Source organism: Chiloscyllium plagiosum, chromosome 37, assembly GCF_004010195.1.
Source record: "Chiloscyllium plagiosum isolate BGI_BamShark_2017 chromosome 37, ASM401019v2, whole genome shotgun sequence".
NCBI classification, from domain to species: Eukaryota; Metazoa; Chordata; class Chondrichthyes; order Orectolobiformes; family Hemiscylliidae; genus Chiloscyllium; species Chiloscyllium plagiosum.
Window position 1 is genome coordinate 11,882,549 of NC_057746.1, and position 20,982 is coordinate 11,903,530.

The window sequence follows — 20,982 nt, forward strand, 5'->3', positions numbered from 1 at the left end:
CCAAGAATCCTATCCTTAATCCTGTACTCAGCTTTCAAATTCGACCTTCTAAACCGTGTGGGCGGCACGGTGGCACAGCAGTTAGCACTGCTGCCTCGCAGCGCCAGAGACCCGGGTTCAATTCCCGCCTCAGGCGACTGACTGTGTGGAGTTTGCACATTCTCCCCGTGTCTGCGTGGGTTTCCTCCGGGAGCTCCGGTTCCCTCCCACAGTCACAAAAGATGTGCAGGTTAGGTGAATTGGCCATGTTAAATTGTCCGTAATGTTAGGTAAGGGGTAAATGTAGGGGTATGGGTGGTTTGCGCTTCGGCGGGTCGGTGTGGACTTGTTGGGCCGAAGGGCCTGTTTCCACACTGTAAGTAATCTAATCTAATCTAAAAAAAAATTCATCACCTCGCATTTATCCAGGTTGAACTCTAACTGCCACCTCTCAGCCCATCTCTGAATCCTCTCAATGTCGCGCTGAAGCCTACAACAGCCCTCTATATTATCAATGACACCTTCAACCTTTGTGTCATCTGCAAACTTGCTGACCCATCCTTCAAGCCCCTCATCCAAGTCATTAATAAAAATTACAAACAGTAGAAGCCGAAGGAAAGAGCGCTGTGGATCACCACTCACCACTGACTTCTAAGCAGAATATTTTCCTTCCACTACCACTCGCTGTCTTCTGTTGGCCAGCCAATTCTGTATCCAGCCAGCTAAGTTCCCCTGTATCCCATTCCTCCTGACGTTCTGAATGAGCCTACCATGGGGAACTTTATCAAATGCCTTGCTGATGTCGATATACACCACATCCACAGCTCGACCTTCATCAACGTTTCTAGTCACATATTCAAATAATTCGATAAGGTTTGTGAGGCATGATCTGCCCCTCACAAAGCCGTGTTGACTGTATTTAAGCAAACCATACTCTCTCAGATGGTCATAAATCCTATCCCTCAGAATCCTTTCGAACACCTTGCAGACGACAGAGTTGAGATTTACTGGTCTGTAATTGCCGGGGATTTCCCTATTTCCTTTCTTGAAGAGAGGAATTACATTTACCTCCTTCCACTCCTCAGGTACAACTATAGTGGAGAGCGAGGATGCAAAGATCTTCGCAAGTGCTGAAGCAACTGCATTTCTCGTTTCCCAAAGCAGCCGAGGACAAATCTGGTCCAGGCCTGGCGACGTGTCATTTTTAATGTTTGACAAAATGTTCAGCACATCAGCTTCCTCTATCTCTATCCATTCCTCTTAAAAGGTTTTATTCACTGCAATGTTTGTTTCTTTAGTAAAGACAGAAGCAAAAATCTCATTTAGGGCTTCCCCTACCTCCTCAGACTCCACACGCAAGTTTGCTATGGTATCCCTGATCGGCCCTACTCTTTCTTTGACCATTCATTTATTCCTCACATAAGTGTAAAATGCCTTTGTGTTCTCCCTCATCCGTTCTACCAAGCCTTTCTCATACCCCCTCCTGGCTCTCCTCAGACCATTTTTCAGCTCCTTCCTCGCCTGCCTGTAATCCTGAGCTTCACCCTAGCGTCCTCCACTTTACGTATGCTACCTACGTCCTTTTGACGAGAAGCTCCAGCAGTATCACAGATTACTAAGGGAAGGGAGAGAAGAAATAGCTGGGGCATTAACAGATATCTTTGTAGTATACTTGAACACAACTGAGATCCCGGAGGACTGGAAAGTTGTTGTTTAAGAAGGGTAGCATGAATAATCCAGTTAATTATAGATCAGTGAGCCTGTCATCAGGGGTAGGGGAGCTGCTATAGAAGATACTGTGGGATGGGGTCTATTCTCATTTGAATGAAAATGGTCTTATTAGTGATAGACAAGATGGTTATGTGCAGGGAAGGTCACAACTTAATAGAATTCTTTGAGGAAGTGACAAAGTTGATTGATGAGGGAGGGACTGTAGATGTCATGTACATGGTCTTCAGGAAGGCGTTTTATAAGTTTTCCCATGGTCGGGTTATGGCGAAAGTGAAGTCACATGGTGTCCAGGGTGTGCTAGCGACATGGATAAAGAACTGGCTGGGCAACAGGGTACAGAGCGTAGTAGGGGAAGGCAGTTCCTCAAAATGGAGAACTGTGACCAGTGGTGCTCCATTCAAGATGTTTCCAGAAAGGTACATGAATGGGCAGGGATACAGACCCTTAGAAAATAGGCGACTGATTTGGATAGATGATCTGGATCGGCGCAGGATTGACCGCAGAATGGCTTGTTCCTGTACTTTGATTTCCTTTGTTCTAATAATACCAAATACCCATCACATGCCTGTAAAGATCTCCCACAACCTCTTCCATCAAGCTAAAGGATACAGAAGCTTGAAAACACAGATCAGCTGGTTCAGTAACAGCTTCTTCCTGGCTGTTATTAGACTGATGAATGGACTCTCTAATCTCAGATAATGCTGATCTTGTTCATGATGATCTCACCTAGCGCATGCCCTGTGCAGCGTAACCTATATGCCTCTCAGACATGTTTTACAGCCATCGTTCTGTACATCCTTGCTTACTATGATCTGCCTGGACATCTTGTTACAGGTCAAAACAAATCCTCACCTCCCTCCTCCCTGTTCCCTCCAGTGCTCACTCCCATGTCTCTCTGCCCTCACCCCCCAGCTTCTCCCATCATCCCCAGCTCCCTGTGACCCCATCCCCAGCTCCCCGTGTCCTTTGTCTCTCACTGTGTCTCTCACACTGTCTGTTTCCCTCTGTTTTCCTTTTCCCTGCCTTCTGTTTCTTTCCCTGAACTTATTATCTTCCCTGCTCCCTGTCCATGTGACGGTTTGTTTCCTTGTTTTGCTTCCTTTCTCTCTTCGACTGACTCTCCATCTGTTTCCCTCGCTGTGTTCTCTCGCTCCTTCCCTTCGTGTCTGTCTCTTTCTCCCTCGTTGTGATGGTGATGGCTTCTCTACTCGTTTGAAGAAGTTGATGGCTCATTGTTTCGATGTTGGCAATACACTTAACTCAACTGGGTTTTGGTATCGAAGACATAATTTCAAATTATCGGTTAAATTTCAATTGTTATCAAAACAGCAACTAGAACATGGGTATCCATTTCACCGTCAATTGTTTCATCTAACTATTTTGGAACAACCCGTCTCCCAATGTTCCGTACGCTGGCAACTGAAAACATTCTATTCACGTGCATAATGGTCTGACATGGTAACTGCTCTTCCCAGGACCATAAGAAATTACAGACGGTTGTGTGCACAGCACAGCCCATCACAAAAGATAGCCTTCCATCCATTATACTTGTCATTGTTGAAGTAAGGCTGGCAACATCAAAGATATCTCCCAAACTAGTAATGATCTCATACAACCTCTTCCAACAGGCAGGAGACACAGAGGCTTGAAAACATGGACCAGCTTGCTCAGGAACACTTCCTTCCCTACTAAAATTAGACTGACGAATTGACATCTCTAACTTTTCAAATAATATTAAGCTTGCTAATGTCGATTTTGCTTTGCTCACCTCCTGTGAAGCTGTAACCACGTATGCCTCACTCTGTGTGAGTACCCCACGATCTCTGTTTTCTTGTTTACTATCATGTGCCTGCACTACTCGCAAAACAAACCTTTCCATTGTACATTTGACTAAAATAAATCAAATCAGATCAGATCACGTGGACTGCATTGGCTCAAGATCTTCTCAACGGCAACTGTGAAAATGATCTAATGCTGGCCCAGTCAGAGACACCCATATAAGAAGATGACCACACTCAGGGAATATGGACAGGGGAAATCAAATCGCTTAAAACATAATCTTAGAGAAATACAGGTTTCCCTCGCTATCTGACAGAAACCGTTCACAAGCTGATATGGTGTAAAGTGCAGTAGCACTAATTTATATGGGAAAAATTTCGCCTTTCTTCGTAAAAGTGAAAATCCTCTTCGGATTTATTTTGGTTAGCGAAACAAGGCCCTAATGTAGGTCATTAGGAAAGTGAGATGGAGAAAAGCGAACTTTTGAAAAACGAGGAATGCGAGGAAAAACGGGGAATGTACATGGGCATGATATTCAGGAAGATGGGAATGGCGAAAAATAAATGAGGTGAATCACACATTTTATTTCCAGCCCAGCTGATCATCATTCTCTTTGTTTGCTCTTTTTCTTCTATATCCCTCTTTTTCTATTGATTCCTCATTCCCTTCCAAGCAGACTTCCCTGTCAACGGTATTAAGCACACTCTTTTCAAGCTGTTTTCAGTTCAGGAAAGTTCCCCAGCACTTTCTGTTCGTTTCTTTTCATTTCCTTATGTAATTTCCGATTTTCAGCATCTTCCTTTATTTGATTTTCCATTCAATGTTGTTATTTCGTGGGATGTTGGCATCTCTGCCAAGGGCAGCATTTGGTGACCATCACTAATTGCCCTGACTCTGAGGCCATTCAACAAACCAATATAAAGTAAAGCACATTGTCATGGGTCTGAAGTCTCACTTAACCCAGACTGGGTAATATTATTAGTTTTCTTTACCGAAGGTGATCAGTGAAACAAGAATGTTTTCAGACAAAATGTTGCCTTTTTGGTTGTTTTTGTGAAATTCACTTTTATTTCAATTCTTATCAGTTTTATTGAAGTTCTGTCATCAGTTGTGGTGGAATTGAAACAAATGACTTGAAACAATATCTTTCGTTTAATAAGCTTTGCTCCTGAACTACATCCAGCGACATTCCTACATTTATATATTGTCCTAATCAGGAAGTAACGTCTGGGACAAGAACAATTTTATGATTGAAATATTTGTAATCGGAAAAGTGGTCAGAAGAGAGCTTGAAACATTGTCTGAATTTTACCAACGTGGAGGCAATGGATTGTTTATCAACAGCACTGACGCAGAGATGAAGATTGGGTATATTAGGAGCTGGTAGTGGACAGGTTTGGGACAGAGAGAACAGAGGAGTCAAAATTGATGTGTTTGTTGATGGAGTCCAGGTTGGAATGCCATGTTTCTAGGAAATCTTGTGCTTGTCTCTGTTTGGCCTGTCCTAGGATGAATATGCAGTTCCAGTCAAAGTGGCATACCTCCTCATCAGTACGCAAGAAATTAGTGTTGGCGTCATGTATTTTGTGGCGAGTTGATATTTATATATCCTGGTGACTAGTTTTCTGCTGGGTTTTCCGTTGTAGTGTTTGTTACAGTTCTTGCTTGGCTTATTGTTGCTGAAGCAGAACAGGCAAGGATATGAATTTATTGCGGTGCTCAAAAGAATGAATAAACTGTCAGAGTGAAAAATAATACTCCATTAGCTGGCATTATAGCATCAAAGAATTCTAATTTCAAGGTTCTCAGCAAAGGACAGAGAAGTGAAATAAGGAAAAGTGTCTTTATTTAGAGAGTTGTTACGAATTGGAATTGACTGGCTGAGAAAGTTGTGAATGAAGATTCATAGGAGAGCTGGATATATATTTGGAAATTATGATATTTACGGGCAACAAAGAGAGGGCTGGCAAATGGGAGGTGCTTGGGAGACATTTTTAGAACTGATTCATACATAATACCAATGGCTTCCTCCTGTATTTTAAAGATTTGTACTCTATCATGTGTCAGCTGTGAATAAAAGTCAGTATCCAATTACTTCACAGTGTAAATGCTCGCAAATGTCTGATTATTTGGTGCAGCATAAGCATTTAAAATGCAAGTATTGCAAGGTCAGCTTCATTATGAAGTCTAATTATTACTCAGAACACGAATACTTTACATGTTGTATTCCAATTACTAAAACAAATATATCATTGCTTTGGCACAAAATCCTTTGGAAAGCTCTGACTTTTCACTGACACGATATTATGTTCGTTGTTTTTGTTTTCACTCTCCACATTTCATATTAAATGTCATTCATTCTAAAAATTGGAAGTTTTCAAATTATTGTTCATTGAAATTTGATAACACAAATAATTTATTTAGTTTAATATTCACCGTGCATGTTGAATTTAAGCCATTTTAAAATTTCTGGCAAATAGCTGAAGATCGTACATTTCAGTGAGAAATTAAACTGATTATAGCAAAGTATAAGAACGCTAATTCTATTTGTATGTTCAATCTTCTGCTTACTCTGAATATATAATCATTCAGAAGCTAAGCACTTTAAAAATATTGGAGTGCCAAAACCTTGCTTTGAATCCTGACATTGAATATCTAATTCTAATCACCACAAGAGTTATGTTCTTTCTTCGATAATATAAAATGTACATGCTTTATTTCTGTGTTAGAAAATCTTGACAGGTGTTTATGTTTCAGTTCGATAAATATACAATAAACATAATTGATTAAAGAGATTATAGTTCAGTTGAATGATTATCATTCACATCTTATTGTTGCCCAATTCATGAAAATTAGCAAACATCCGATTATTGTTCGGGTCAGTAAACTCAACACCTTGCAATGAGCTACACTGAAAATTGCTTCCAATTTATCTGAAATCATTTGCAGTGTTATTAGACCTCACAGCTGCCTGTCATACAGAGAGATTCAGTGGCCTGTTCCCAAATCTCTTCATAGAGCTTCTAACCTGGTCCAGGGCAGTCAGTCAAACATTACTTCAAAACAAATAATTTGGAATCCTCCTTGGGCAGGGGGAGAACCGGCCAACAGACTATCACTGGTCTCAGTGTAGGTACAAATATTGTCCATGTTAAATACTAATGGCTGACTAGCAACCAGGTTTTGAAATTCATCTTCAGTCAGAGCCTCGCCCAGAGAGAAGAGTGTTGACATGGAGAGCCAGAATCTCACCATACAAGTTACCTATGGTGATGAAACCTGACCTGCCTCCCAGACTCCATACATCTGCACCCCAGACCAGACACGGGTGAAGACGTAAATAAGTTGACAATCTATTGCAGTGCCTTGTGTCTCACAAAGAAACCTCTAAAGCCATATCCAATAAATGTCACCTTCACATTCTCCAGTATCAAAATAAAATTGTATGGACTCTATGAATGGTCAGAGACTACGATATGAATCACATAATAGAATTTATGTGAAGTAACCAGCAGCAAACGGCAATCCAAAATTCACATTAATAACTGAACTTCGCGGATGCTGTATGGTCTAAGTCATCACACATATTATACTGGATTTCAGGTGACTGTAACAATGCACACCATAACTGGAGGTTTTGGCCTTACACCCCTCCAAAGCTTCCTGATCTCACAAACATCACTCCCTCACACATTCAACAATTGATGAGAATCCACAAGCTGGGTGAAACTTGAAACATAGAACAGTGCAGCACTGTACAGGCCCTTCAGCTCTTGACGTTCTGTCGATCTTTTATCCTACTCCTAGATCAGACTAACCTACATATCTTTCATTATGCTATCATTCACGCTGACTATTTCTAATCAAACTATGATTTTTCAGAATCCTCTCCAATACTTTGGCCAATATTGATGTAAGACTGACTGGTCTGTCATTCTCAGAACAATCCCTGTTTCCTTGCCTGAACAAGGGAGTAACATTTGCCACTCTCCAATCAACCGACGCTACTCAAATATAGAGTGAAGACGCAAAGGCCATCGACAAGAGCACAGAAATCTCTTTCATCTCTTCCTGTAGTAACCTAGGGTGTTTCCCGTTTGGCCGAGGGATTTATCTATCCTTATGATCGTACTTCAATCAGTCTGTTTTTCACCTCAACTTGTTTACTTCCTCTCCAACCAACTAATTGACTGCTTTCCATTTCAGCGCTCTGTATAGTGCTGCCTTCTTGAGCAAGTATGGTTCCCAATATCCTTTGTATTATGGAACGAAAAACATGAGAAGGCACGAATGCCTTTCTCATGAAGAGCAGATGCCAAAACTTTGACTCTGTTGTTCCTCAGATGCTGCCTGAATGGCTGTGCTTTGCCAGCGCCACACTTTTTGACACTGATCACCAGGATCTGCAGTCCTCACTTTCTCCATTACTGATGGCTGTCCCCTCTGCACACTGAGCAGGCAACTAATCAGCAGAAACCCGTTGTATTTAGAGCTGACTGTTCAGTTCTGGAAAGCTGCATTTGATGAACATTTTTACTAAAAACGTCATTACAATTCAACAAATATTCATTCAGTCCCAGAATTACAGTTTTGGTCATGAATTGGACAGCTTGATAACGAGAAGTAAATGACTGAAGAACTCCGAGGTACAGAGTATTCCAGGTGATATATTCCAGGCTGGATCTGCTTTACCTTAATGCTGCTAATATTATCAGACAGACAGATATGACAAGGAAACGAGGTGACATGTGGAAGTATGACATTTTTGCCATTACAGAGATGTGTTGAGGGAGGTCATGGCTGACAACTCAATATTCTGTGATACCAGAACTATAGTCAGGACAGGAGAGAGGGTAAAAGAGGAGGTAGTGTTCCCTTATTAATTATGGAGTCAGTTACTGGCATAACAAGGAACGATATCTTGAAAAGATCTTCTAATGAGGCTTGGTGGTTAAAGCTCAGTCTCAAAACCATGACAGAAACACTGCTTGGGATATATTGTAGACCCCCAGATAAATGAACGTATGGGAGCAGGCATGCAACCAAGTTATTGAGATGTGAAAACAATAATAGGATCATTATATTCAGGCATTTCAATTCCAAACGTTCATGAGGACAGTGATAACTTCTTAAGAGGGGGCAGGTGCTTTGAAATTTATTCCAGAGAGCTTCTTATATCAAGATTGAGCAGATACAACAATGGGCAGTGCAGTGCTGGGCCTCACGTGGGGAACGAAGCCAATTAGGTGTTCCAGGCAGAAGTGGGAGAGCATAATAGGACCAGTGACCGTGATATCACACATTTTGACTTTGCTAACCACAAGACCCCAAAAATGTTTGAAACATAAAAGTTTTTGGATTGGGTAGACAGATTTTATGAAAAAAAAATGACAGGATCTGGGTAAAGTGAAGTTGCTTCTATGTGAAACTGTAGCAGAACAAGGTGGGGCGGGGGTTGAGGAATCATTTGATTAAAATTGAATTGATGACAGTGTCGGCCCAGCATGTTACACCGAAGATAAAATTTAGGAAAACAAGCCCAGAGAACCTCAGATGTCGACACAAATTCCGAACAGGATGAAAAAGAAAAGAGAAGCTTAAAGCAGGTACCAAGTAAGCAGGTCGATGAAGATCCTAAAAGAATATAGAAAGTGGAGGGCTAAACTTAAAAAGTCAGTGGAAGAGCAGAAGTGGGGGTGATAAAACATTAACGGGTAAGATTAGCAAGAATCCAAAGTCATTTTCTTTGGTTTATTAAGGGGAAGAATGGGAGTGTTAGATATTAAGGGGACAGCCTGTTCACAGAGCCAGAGAATATGTTAAATACATTCTACGAATCGGTCTACAGTTTGGAGAAGCAATTTCTCCACTCAGGGAGAGTGACCGTTTGACCTTGAGCAAATTGACACAGGAGCTGAGGAAGAATTGGAAGTTTATGCAAGATAGAGTGGGCAAGTCACGAGATTAAAGACCACCAAGTCTCACACCAGTGAGAGGGAAACAATTGTAGATAATTCGGAGGGCTGTTGAGGCTGGATCATTAAATATCTTCAAGGCTAAAACAGACAGATTTTTATGCAAATGTTTCAGGATATCGCAGGAAACTGGAATGGGAGATTAACAAACTAAGTATAACCTAATCGAAGGAAAAGCAGACTCAGTGAGAAGACAGACATATTGTTGCCCCTATGTCTAATGGTGTTCTTTTCCAATAGCCCTGTATTCACAAGAACATCACCTCTCTCGCTATGGAGTGAGGCACAGTTTGGAAAGCAATCGAGGGATTCAAGGAATTCATAAACGCGATACTAAAAGACAGAAAGTACGAGAGGACTGCACCAACACGGATTGTCTGTCGGGGTGATGATTTGCATTGACACAGTCACTTTTACCAGAAGGAAGACCTCAGCAAGACACCCTCCAAGGCCAAGCAGTGACCTGCACTGGGGACCTGGTAGTCAGTGACCAGGTGTCAAGTTGTGCTGAAGGCCTAAATACTCATCACTGTCGTGCCTCCTTCCTTCCCTGACCAAAACTATATGTGGAGGGGTAGAGAGACATGCCGTTGTAGCAGAGTAAGCAGTTAGGCTTTGACACGAGAGGCTTCGGACAGCTCCAGCTCAGCAAAATGTACAGGGAAACTGAAATAAAGTCCATTTAACTTTATTGTTACAGCAGTCGAGATGGCAGTTAGAGCAGTCGCACGCTCCTCTTGTTGGATGTGGGAGCTCACGGAGATTTCCACCGTCCCTGATGACTACACTTGTGGACTGTGCACCCAGCTTCAGCTCCTGGGAGACCGTGTTAGGGAGCTGGAACTGGTTCAGTGGTTAGCACTGCTGCCTCACAGCACCAGGGACCAGATTTCATAATCCTGGCTCGGGCAACTGTCTGTGTGGATTTTGCACATCTGCCCGTGTCTGCATGCGTTTCCTCTGGGTGATGCGGTTACCTCCCACAGTTCAAAGATATGCAGGTTAGGTGAATTGATTATGCTAAATTGCCAGTAGTGTTGGGTGTAGAGGTGTGGGTCTGGGTGGGCTACACTTCGGTGGGTCGGTGCGGACTTGTTGGGCCGAAGGGCCTGTTTACACACAGTAGGTAATCGAATTGAGGATGTACTCAGGGTCATCTGAAATACTGAGAACTTCATAGATAAGTGCTTTAGTGTGGTGGCCACACCCAAGACACGCCCCTAGTTATGTTTCTTTCATGACTGTAATATTTCAGTCCAACGTTCATCGCCCTCAGTTCATTAGCCTTACCTGTCAGTCCTGTTGTATTTAAATAAACTCAATTTAATCCAACAGGCGTTCCTTGCCTCCTGTCATGTTCCAGGCAGAGAGTAGCTGTGCGACCACCAGGAATGGCAAAGGGAGTAGGCATAGAGTGCAGAAATCCCCTGTGGCCATTCCTCGCGATAACAAGTAGACCATTTCGGATTGTTGGGGGCGATGTCCGTTCAAGGGAAAGCAGCAGTAGCCAGGCTGGTTGTACTACCACTGGCTATGGGGAACAGTGGGAAAGGGTAAAGGTTACAGGACTTTAAAGATAGGAGGGTCGATTGTTAGAGGGACAGATCAGAGATTCTGTTGTCGCAAATGGGAATCCAGGATGGTGCGTTACCTCACCGCTGCTAATGTCCAGGATGTCTCCAAGTGGCTGCAGAACATTCTCAAGGGGTTGGGTGAGCAGCCAGAAATCATTATGCACGTTGGCACAAATGATACCAGTACAAAGAGGGACGAGGTCCTGCAGCGTGATTACAGAGAGCTCGGAGAAACATTAAAAAAAAATCCTTGACAGTGATAATCTCCTGAGATGGACATTACCATCCGAGACATGCACTGGAGGGGACACCAATATCTTGGCGGCCAGTTTTGCTCGTGATACAAGGGCGGGTTTAAACTAGTTTGGCAGGGGGTGGTATCCTCAAGAGCAGGAAGGCAGGTGCGAGGCTGAAAGGAGATACAGTAATCAGAAATAGTGAGATTAGGCTGGAAAACGACAGAGAGAAATGCCTTTTGGATTAAATTACATCTATTTCATTGCAAGAAGGCCTACAGATAAGGCCAATGAACTCAGGGCGTGCACGGGTAGGTGGGACTGGTATATTATAACCATTACACAAACATGGCTAAGTGATGGATAGGACTGACAGCTTATTGTGCAAGGGTGCAGGTGATTTAGGTGAGACAGCGATGGTGGAAGGAGGGGAGGGGAGTTGTATTTCTGATTAAGGGGATACCACAGCAGTAATCAGAGATAAAATAACTGATGGATCACCCAGTGAGGCGTTGTGGGTGGAGTTAAGAAATAGGAAGTGGTTGGTGAGGTGATTGGGGATGTACTATAGGCCCCCAAAGAGTCAACAAGAATGAGAATAACAAATATCCAGGGAGAGAGGGGAGACCTGCAGGAGCAATATGGCTATCATAATAGGGGATTTTAATTTTTCTAATACAGACTAGAACGGCCAGAGCGTTAAGGGATTTGATGAGATAGAATCTGATAAAAGCTTCAGGAAATTTTCCTTAAGCAGTATATAGAGTGTCCTACTCGGGAAGAGGCAAACCCCGAAATCTTCTTAGGAAATAGGGCAGCAAAGGTGACTGAGTTAACAGTGGGGGGCACTTTGGGACGAGTAACCATAGTTCTATTAATTTTCAAATAGTTATGGAGAGGGACAAAACTGGTCCACAGGTTCATGTCGAATTTGGGGCGTGGCTCAGGTACAGGCAGCTCGGATCAAGGGAATCCCTGGAGGTATACAAGAGATACAGGAGTTTACTGAAGAAGGAAATCAGAAGGGTGAATAGGGGGCAAGAAAGAGGAAGATTAGGATGAATCCAAAAAGGTACTTTAAATATATTAAAAGAAAAAGCAAAAACTTGATAGAAAATAGGTTCCCTCGTAGACCAATGTGGACAAGTATGTGTGGAACTATAAGAGATGGTTGAAGTCCTCAACGAATATTTCTACTGTATGTTTACCGTGGAGAAAGACATGTTGACTTGAGAACTTGAGGAAGTTAGTGGCGATATCTTAGGGACAATCCATATCATAGTAGAGGAGATTTGGACGTACCAGAATGTTTGAAAGTGGATAAATCTCATGGTCCTTACCCGATATATGCAAGAACACCTCAACGGGCTCCAGAAGAATTTGTGGGGACCCTGGCTTATAATGTTGATCATCATTAACGACAGGTAATGTCTCGGAAGACTGGAGGATAGCAAATGTTGTGCCTTATTCAAGAAGAATTGAACAAAAAAAAAGCATTGGAACTGTAGACCAGTAGGTTTAACAACTGTGGTAGGTAGGAGAAAGTGAGGTCTGCAGATGCTGGAGATCAGAGATGGAAATGTGTTGCTGGAAAAGCGCAGCAGGTCAGGCAGCAACTGTGGTAGGTAAGTTACCTGAGAAGATTCTGTGGGATAAGATTTACATGCATTTAGAAAGACAGGCTTTGATTAGGAATAGTAAGTGTGGCTTTGTGCGAGGAAGTTTGTGTTTGACAATTATCTTCAAGTAATTGGATGATGTGACCAGGAAGATTGACTTGGGTGGGGCAGTAGACTTCAAAACATGTGGTGTTGGAAAAGCACAGCAGTTCAGGCAGTATTCGAGGGGCAGGAGAATCTATGTTTCGGACATACGCCCTTCATCAGGAACGTCCAAAACATCGATTCTCCTGTTCCTCTGATAATGCCTGACCTGCCGTGTTTTTCCATTGCCACACTTTTCGATCTCCAGCAAATGCCGTGCTCACTTTCTCCATGGGTGGTAGATTTAGTCGATATGGATTTCAGTTACAGCAGAACAGAATGAGGCTTTTCAGCCCCTGGAGCCTAATATACAATTACAGGAGGAGGCCAATAAGCCCCTAGGGCCTATAAAACTGTGACCAGATCATGCAGCACCAGTATCCAATTGCACAGCAACAGGAGCAATCTATTCAGCTACTTGAAATCATTAACACAGGAAATGGAGGAGGCCACAAAGTGACTGGACTATGGGGTATACTGGAATAAAACCAGGCTAAATAGCCCCTCAGACCCACCCTTCCATTCAGTAATTCAGGGCTGATTTGCACTCGGCCGCAATTTCTCTTTCATGCCCAATTGTTTGTAGCCCTCGACTCTCTGACGGGTCAAAAACCATTGAAACTCACTCCCAAACATTTCAGTGATGTAGCTTCCCCTAACTGTCTGGTCCCAACCATCACTACTCCCCGAGAGAAGGAAACACTCCCCACGCATATACCTTGGCCTATTGACATGGATAGAAAATATGAACACAGCGTAAAGTGACTGGCCCTGACATCACGGCAGTATTTGATTGCGCAAGATGTCAAGAAGACTGAACAAAATTGAACTTGATGGGAATCAGTTCTAAACTCCCCACTGGTTGAATCATTCAGAACACAATGGGGCTGGTGGACATCAGTCCTCCCAGTCCCTGGATATCTCTGTGGCAATCCTCAGGGTAGCTTCTTCGGCACAAACATCTTCAGTTGTTTCATCAATGTCTTTCCCTCTGTCATACCATCAGAGGTGGGGATGTTCTGTGAAGATTATACAATGTTCAGAACAATGAGTCACCTCCGAAGGTACTAACGTATCAAATCTGGACAACATTCAAGCTTGTGATGGTAATGTATAGGTAACATTAATCAAAAGCACTGCTGGACACTAAACATTTCCACAGTAAAAAGAAAGAGGAACCCATTCAGCAACTCTAGCTGGGTTCACAGTAATATAAGAAAGCAATTCCGCCCACCAGATCTATTGGATAACAAGAGGAGCAATGCATTCGCTTACTCCTGCCTATTACACAAGAAGACAATTTAAAATAAAAGCAGGTGTTGGAATCCAGAATACACACGCAGGAAGCTGGAAGAACAGAATAAGCAAGATAGCATCAAGACTTTGAGAAGCGAACGCCTTGGACATAACCCTTCGTCAGGACTGTGGATGGGAGTAAGGGGGTCTATAGATAAAGTGGCGGGTGAGGTCGGAGGAGGAAGAGTGGCGAGGTGGGGATAAGTGAGCACAGATAAAGGGTATCAGAAAGTTGTTGATGGGAGGCCTGAATCCAGTTGGTAGCTGGACAAAAGGTTGCTCAGAGGAATGGAAGGGAGGGGAGAGCTTGCGAAGGGAGTCGGGAATTGGAAGGGAGGTTATTTGAAATTGGAGAATTCAATGTTGAGTCCCCTGGGTGTAGGCTTCACAGGTGACAGAAGAGATCTTGTTCCTCCAAATTATGGTTTGGTTGATTGTGGCACTGGAGGAGGCCAAGGATGGCTATGTCGGAAAGGGATTGGGAAAGAGAATTGAAATACGAAGTGATTGGGAAGTCTTCCATTCCACCTAACGACCCTACCTTTGAGCTCTCAACTGGATTCACCCCTCCCATCGCCCAACCAGGTTGCACCCACCACTTGTGTCTACATAGCCATAACTCACCATTCCCCTGTTCTACCCACCCCAACCACTCGCTTCCCTCTTTATCTGCAGCTCCCCTACCTCCCAACCCTATTCTGAAGAACGGTTATACCTGAAATGTTGACTTTCGCAGCTCATGATGCTGCCTGGATTGCTGTGTTCTTCCAGCCTCCTGTTTGTCTCCTATAACTCAGGAAGATAGAGTCTAGTCGGCACAAAGTGCTGGTAGGCAGAAACCACGGGTTGCCCACTGAAGTTCTTGAACTTCTGCCCTCGGGCCAGGAGGAAGACATTCAGTTCCTCTAGACACTGACACATGAACAGAAGAGGCCATTCAGTCCCTCCTAACTTGCACTGAAATAGGAGGATGTCATTGACGCTGCAACATGACAAACCAATGAAGCAGAGACTGAACAGACAGACTGCTCCATGTTGTTCCTCCTGGCCCTATTGCTAATGGTACACACGTATTATGTTAACGCGGTTTGCTGACCTTGAGGAGAGAAAGTGATTGGTTTGTACCAAGCCCCAAGGAGGCATCTTCCATCGACAAGATGTTATGGACTAGGCTAGCCTACTCAAAACAGCCCAGAGCATACCTTTGCAATTTGTTTCGGTAAGTGTACAATGAAAATTACCCGGAGTAATTTAGCTAGGTTGACTACTAGATTTTAAAACAGACAAAAAGTTTATTCATAACATTACACAATGAAACACAAAGAACAGAATTAAAACATCACGACAGAATTCAACCTATTCATCTAGACTTAATTATGCTATTTCGAATATACACAACTCTCCCAATAAGCAAACTCTCAATAAAAACCAGTACATACGGAACACAGACTTGCACGTTGAAGTTGAAGGTCAGAAAGGAGAGAGAGTTTCCACACAGCTCCCAGTTGAACTTCCCAGTTCAAAACTCAACTGAAAACTGCTCGGCTCAGTTCAGCTCAGCTAGTTCAGCTAAAACAGCTCACCAGTCTCCGTTCATTATACTGGTCACTTATAAAGCATGACCACTTTGGCCTGAAGTCTCATTTATTGCCATCAAAACAAAAGGCCTCTGTAAATCCTTTTCATCTCTGTACCAAACCAGACTGTTCGGAGCTTGGCCCCGTTTTATTGTCCTTCTGAAAAAAAGCAAAAGGCAGAGTCTCCTTGAGCCAAGGAACAGCTTTTAGACATAAAAAGGGACTTGATTTGTGACATGTCTACCCCCTTAAAAAAGAACCATCAATGCTAAAAGATGGCTGCATTTTAACCCTTCAAACCCAGTTAGTAGTCTCAAAACTGACAGATACACTATACTAACTGTAAACATTCAAACATGCACAAACCCATGCAAATTCAGGCCGTGGTACACCCAGCACCGAACATATAAGTATCTCATTCGAGTCTCAATAACTCATCAGCTTTCATGCTTTCACGACCTGCCACATGCACAATTGTCAGATTGAATGGCTGCAACAATAAGCTCCATCTGAAAAGTCTGGCATTTTTGTCCTTAATATTTTCCACAAATGTCAATGTGTTGTGATCAGTGTACACGATTGTCTCAGATGCATTGCTGGAAATATAAACACAGTTATAGTGTAATGTCAACACCAACTTTAAAGTCTCTTTCTCCACCGTTGAACATTTCTGTTGATGAACGTTCGACTTCCCAGAAAAAAACCCGATAGGTATTTCTATTCCCTCATCATCCTCCTGCAAGAACACCGGACCAATACCCACATCACTGGCATCGATAGCCACCTTGAAAAGCTTCGTGTAACCTAGCGTAGCTAATAATGGGGGCAGTGGTTAACACAGTCTTCAAGCTGTAAAATGCCTTTTGACAGTCTTCTGTCCACTGAGAGTTCTTGCCCTCGACAATTTGGTGAGTGGAGCAGCCGCACTGCTTAAAGTTTGGCACAAACTTTAGGTAAAATCCATTCGATCCCAGGAACCGTAGTACTGCATATTTGTTTTTGTCGACGGTGTGAAACATTCCCCAACTACTTTCATTTTCGTATCTCATGGGATCATTTGTCGATGTCCAATAACGTGACCCAGGAACGTGACTTGGGCTTTCTCAAATTCACTTTTAGCTAGATTTACTACCAAGCTTGCCTTCTGAAGTTGATCGCACAAGTCCGATAAATGCTGTACATGTTCCTTCCATGAGTGACTAAAAACCACCAGATCCTCAACGTACACCACATAGTTGGGTAATCCGGCAATGACCTTATTATCACCCTCTGAAATGTGGCTGGAACGTTTTTCATACCAAATGCCACGACTTTGAACTTGGCGTTATGAAAGCCCCGAAATTGCCTTTGCTTTCTCTGACAGACGTCCTTGCCAGTAGCCTCTGAGCAAGTCCAACTTAGAAATGAAAGTAGCTTCTCCCATGTTTTCGACACAGTTTTCCAAACATGGAATTGGATATACATCAGTCTTTGTAATGGCGTTGACTTTGTGATAGTCCACACATAGCCGTTGAGACCCATCTGGCTTTGGCACCATGACTATATGTGAGCTCCAGTCTCTGTAACTCACTTCGATTATGCCATCTTGGAATATGCGCTCGATCTCCTTCTGCACCTGTGCCAATTTTGGAGGGTCATGCCTATAAAGATGTTGCTTAATCAGAACAGCATCTCCTGTGTCGATGTCATGCACAATTATGTTCGTACTTCCCAGTTTATTTCCGCATATCTCTCCACGAGATAGTCATATCTCTTTCAAGTAAGTATGCTTTTCTTGTGGAAAGTAACTCAATAATGTATGCCAATTTTTGACAACTTTCTCATTTCCACTTTAATTTGAGGAATGTCCAATTCAGAATCCTCTGAACTTGGTTCCTCCTTCTGTGCTGTAATCATTAACACCTTGTCCTCTTGCTTTCCTTCCCTGTCAAAATACCTTTTGAGCATATTCACATGACACACTCTGTGAGATCTCTTCCTGTCTGGGGTCCGTGTCAAGTAGTTCATCTCATTCAATTTCTTCCAAATTTAATAAGGTACACTAAAACTTTCTTTTAAAGGCTCAACTGTTACTGGACGTAACACCAATACCTTATTCTCAATTGCAAAATTGCGAATTTGCGATTTCTTATACACTTCCTGTTTCATTGTATGCTGCGATATTTTTAAATGCTGTCTAACCAACTCTCCAGCCCTTTTTAATCGTTCCCTAAAATTGGACAAGTCGTCCAAATGCGTGGTCGCTGAATTTTGACTTGTTAATTTCTCCTTAATCAATTGTAATACTCCTTTTACTTCATGCCCACAAATTAATTCAAGTAGTCTGAATTCACTCGATTCATTCTGTGCGTCTCTGATCACAAATAGTTCGAAAGGAATTTCCTTATCGCAATCATCTGGATAATCCCGACCATAAACCCTCAACATGGTCTTCAGTGTTTGATGCCATCTCTCTCATGCTCCCTGCGATTCCGAATAGTTCGCAGTAGAGTTGAATTGCTTTATTCCCAAGTTATCCATCACCGCCTTGAATAGTTCCGATGTGAGGTTTGTTCCTTCATCTGTCTGGATCTTTATTGGTAATCCGTATCTAGTTTAAAAGAAGTATTCTTTCTGCAACTCTTTTAGCTGTGATGCTGTATAATGGGATTGCCTCTGGACATCGAGTCGACGCATCCATTATCGTTAATAAATACTCCTTCCCACTTTTTGTTTGAGGGAGGAGTCCTACGCAATCCATCAAGACTCTTGTGAAAGGTTCCTGAAATGCTGGAATAGGTATTAAATTTGCAGGTTTCATTCCTGCCTGTGTGACATGTTTGAGACGTCTGGCAAAATTCAACTACATCTTTGTATAGTCCAGGCCAGTGAAAATATCTTTGTATTTCAGCCTGTATTGTCCTCAACCCGAAATGGTGTTAAAGTTGTAGCTCACACGCAGCACCTCCTTTCTATACCCAACAGGCAAAACAAGTTGATGAATTTCTGTCCACGTCTGATCTGCTTCAATGTGTGCTGATCCCCACATCCGCATTAAGACATCATTTGTTAAATAATAACACACAGGAATGCATTCATTCCCTTTCTTGCGAAATGCTTTTTGGTATAACTGTTCTAACTTCTCATCCTGCTGCTGCAAATCAATGAGCTTAGCAGAGCTAAAAATACTTGCATGTTTTCCTACTTGCTCCTTCTCTGTTCCACTTACCTGATCAAAAACAACTTTCGGATAACTGTATGTCAGCTTTCCTATCTGTGTATTTATCCTGCTTCAAGCTGTGCATCTGTGATCTTATGATCACGCAATCAACGAACATTTCTGGATAAACATTTTCCACGTCTTCAATTGCCCGTGTCTCCACTGGCTTTTCAACGAGAGTAGACAGCACGTCTACCGGTAAATCAGCTATATTACTTGCAAGGACAAATTTTATTCCTGGAGCTGAGAGTTTATCCAATACTCCGACCACACATTCTCGACTCTTCTCTGGACTCTCTAGAGCCTCACTTTACATAACCGAGCACTTTTTGTCTCACCATGAATTCCTCTTGCCATATATTTTCTGGCAATAGTCTCTCAAGAGTGCATATATCCTCACCCCTCAGGATTACAGACTGAAAAGATCCTACGTCCATTAATATTGGAACCTCCTTACCAATTACTCCTGGCCTATGTGAATGAACATTATCCTTTCATGTAGATTTTATAAGCAGATCTGACATCTTGTACACTCTGAGGCAGTTGTTTATCTTCCCTTGAACTTTTTGTTAATAGTCCAAAAAAACTTCTAAGCTTGGCTGATTATCCTGCATCTAGTCTTCTCCCAGCCCACCAACACTGTGATTTTGTGTGGCCCACTTTTTTACAATGAAAACACCAGAGTGTTTTAACTACTTTGTCCCCTTCATACTTTTCTTTTTTACCGTGGTAAATTATCCTTGAATTCTTCCAAATACTAACCACTCTAGGGGCATCAGCTTGATTTTCAAAGCTCTTATCCATCTATTGAAATTAGCCCTTTTAATCCTTTAGAACTCAATGTAGGTTTGACCACGATCCCGAGTTAGATTCCTGAAACGTTGTCTATAGCCTACTGGTGCAAGCTCATATGCAGACAAAATGGTTTTTCTTTTTTACCTCCTCATACTCCCCAGATACCTCCTCTGATACGGATGTGAATACCTCACCAGCTGTACCCACAAGTTTCATCTGGATCAACAAAGCCCACATGCCTCGGGCCACTGCATTTATTTAGCCACCTTTTCAAATTAGATGAAAAAGTCATCAAGTTGAGGCAATGCCTGAACATGCTCAATCAGTTTCTCACCAGACGTCTGACTTTCAGGGGCTTGCTCATCTTCACTCTCTTCCTTACTAAGCCCACCATCATCCGTTATCTCCAGTCTTTTACACTGAATTTCCTTTTCAAGTGTCAGTTTTTCTACTCAAAAGCTCTCTCCTTCTCTCTACCCCGCTGCTCTCTCTTTTGCCATTGTTTCTTTTTTCTCTCTGTTCTGCTGCTCTCTCGTTTTTCCTCTCTTTTGCTTTTATTCGTAACTCAAACTGCGTCATTTCTGCTGCTCTTTTCTTATCTCTGGCCCCTATCTCAAGCTGCTTCATTTGCACCTGAATTCTTACCATCTCTATAGATTCTTATGGTTTATCCAGAAAGTTTAATTGACGAGCTACTGCTGTAATTATCTCTCCTTTCCTCACAGAAGCAGTTAGTTTCAATTCCAGCTTCTCTGATAATTTTTGCAACTTGGTCTTATTCACTTTTTGTATAATTTCCAAAGTCACTGCATGCACACCCAGGAAACGTTTGGCGACTGCAAGAGTCATTACTATCCTAAACTCTTGAACTTCCAATTTCAAGACTAAACTGAAAACTGCTCAGCTCAGCTAAAAGAGCTCACCACTCCCCGTTCGTTATACAGGTCACTTTTAAAGCAGGACCACTTTGGCCTGAAGTTTCATCTGTTTTCATGTAAATAAAAGGCCTCTGAAAATCCTTTTCATGTCTGTACAAAACCAGTTTGATCGGAGCCTGGCTCGTTTATTGTCCCTCTGA